This window comes from Nematolebias whitei, chromosome 23, assembly GCF_014905685.2.
Source record: "Nematolebias whitei isolate Nwh7 chromosome 23, NemWhi1, whole genome shotgun sequence".
NCBI classification, from domain to species: domain Eukaryota; kingdom Metazoa; phylum Chordata; class Actinopteri; order Cyprinodontiformes; family Rivulidae; genus Nematolebias; species Nematolebias whitei.
In genome coordinates, this window is record NC_056520.1 from 902483 (window position 1) to 904759 (window position 2277).

The following is a 2277-nucleotide window of genomic DNA, read 5'->3' on the forward strand; positions in this document are numbered from 1 at the left end:
TGGACATGTCCAGAGGAGGGACAGTGGTTTGGACATGTCCAGAGGAGGGACAGTGGTTTGGACATGTCCAGAGGAGGGACAGTGGGTAAACTGGTAGAAGGATGTTAGAAATGCAGCTGCAGGAAAAAGACAAAGAGGAGACATATGGATGCAGTTAGAGAGGACATGGAGGTAGACGGATTGAGGACAGAGGACACAGAGGACAGAGTGAGATGGAGGAGGACTTGTGGAGACACCTGAAGAGGGAAAAGCCGAAAGAAGACGAAGATAAATGATTAACGTGATCATGTGATACATATGTTCAGAGTACATGTTGTGAAGACTCTCAGCTACTACCAGAGCAGGTTTTAGACCAAGATTTGTAGAAACTAACTGTATTCAACATTTTGCAGTCGGGTCATTTTGTGCTGAAACATTTCACCTTCCATCCAGAAGGCTTCATCAGTCAAGGAAACACACAACACAATGTGTCCAGATGACCTGACTGAAAACCGTTGGATTTTGCACCTGGATTATTGAGCCTGGAACTTTTTTTGGTTTTGAACCAGTTTGACATGACTGTCGATGAGGAAGAGGGTCGGCACGAGAGGAGGGGGCGTGACAAAGACACCATCTTAGCACCAACATAACTGGTTTGTTCCACTTTGGAGTAAGCTGTTTGGAGAAGAATCAGTTTTGTGTTGTGTGTTTCCTTGACTGATGAAGCCTTCTGGATGGAAGGTGAAACGTTTCAGCAAAACAAGAAACTGTCCAGATGACCTGACTGAAAAATGTTGGATTGTACACCTGGATTACACCTGGATTACTGAGCCTGGACTTTGTTGGTAACTGGGTTGTAGCCTTTAATGCGCTGGCTAATGTCAGTAATCAAACTAGATTGTTCCTCTTCTCTTTAGCATGGACGACTTTGGTTTACCAAAAAATAAAACATAAGAGCTTGCATTAGGATCCGTCTGAACTGAACAGAGCTCCAATTTACCGTATATTTTGCTGTATAAGTCGTAGTTTTTCACATCAATTAGCACGCCTGCGAGTTAAACAGCGAAGCGACATATTTATGTTTTTTACCATATTTATAACCAATTTTTGTTTGAGATCTGACAAATTCATTCATTCGGACGTGGAAAATATTGGGCACTACCATTTTCAGCCACTAGAGGGCGCTCGACTAATAATATTTATTATATAATATATATTTTAATGCACTAATTTAATTTATATTTTAATGCACTAATTTATATTTTAATACACTAATTTATATTTTAATGCACTAATAATAACACTCGAACTGTTTTACTGACATTTTATGGAAGGAATGTAAATAAAACTAGACAAACTGTGGTTCCTCTGAAAACGCAGTGTGAATGATTATTGCAGAAGAACTTGCTGAAAAACAGCGACATTAGCTAAAAACATGCTGAAATGGAAGAACAAGTCTAAATTAGCAGAGGAAAGCAGAAAAACACATCTTGGATTAAACAGGATTAAATTAGCAGAAATTAGGAAATTTGCTAAAAACGCTGAAATTAGCTAAAATAAATACTGAAAATTAGCTTAAAAGGCAAAAAGAAGCTTAAACATAAAGAAGTGGGAGTAGCTGAAATGAGCTAAAAAAATGTGGAATTAACTGAAAAGGCTAAAATTAGCATAAAAGAGCTAAATAGTAACTGATAGCAGAAAAAGCTGAAAGAAGGATAAGTTGAAATGAGCATAAAAAGTTAATTTGGCTGAAAGTAGCAGAAATAATCACAAAAACTTGACTTTATCTGAAAGCAGCTGAAATTGGCTACAAAAAATGTAGAACAAGCTTAAATTAGCAGAAAATAGCAGAAAGAACACGCCCAATTAGGCTGAAAGAAACAGAAATGAGCATAAAATAAATGATCTAAAAAAAGCTGAAATGAGCAAAAACAGCTAAAAAGGTAAATAAGCTTAAAATGATCAGAAAGAAGTGCAGAGAGCACGTTTGCTGTATTAGGCTGAAAAAAGTTTAAATGGGTGCAAGAACTGTGGAGTTAGCTGAAAATGCTAAAATTAGCATAAATACAACTAAACAGTAGCTGAAATAACAAAAGCTGAAACTTGCAGAAATAAGCCGACAGGATCACAACAAGCTGAAATTAGCAGAAAGAAGTTAGAAGCACAAAAAGGTTGCAGTTAGCAGAACAAACCTAAAAGCAGCACAAAACAGCTGAAAGCAGCTGAAAAAAGTTTAAATCTGCAGCAGGAGCTGAAAGTAGCTGAAAAAAAGTTTAAATCTGCAGCAGGAGCTGAAAG

General features: G+C 37.3%; 1 protein-coding gene across 1 annotated transcript in view; it reads right to left on the minus strand.

The window, feature by feature from the left end:
- zranb3 (zinc finger, RAN-binding domain containing 3) overlaps positions 1 to 2277 on the minus strand; it is a 116967-nt gene that overhangs the window by 82594 nt on the left and 32096 nt on the right. The window lies entirely within an intron of this gene.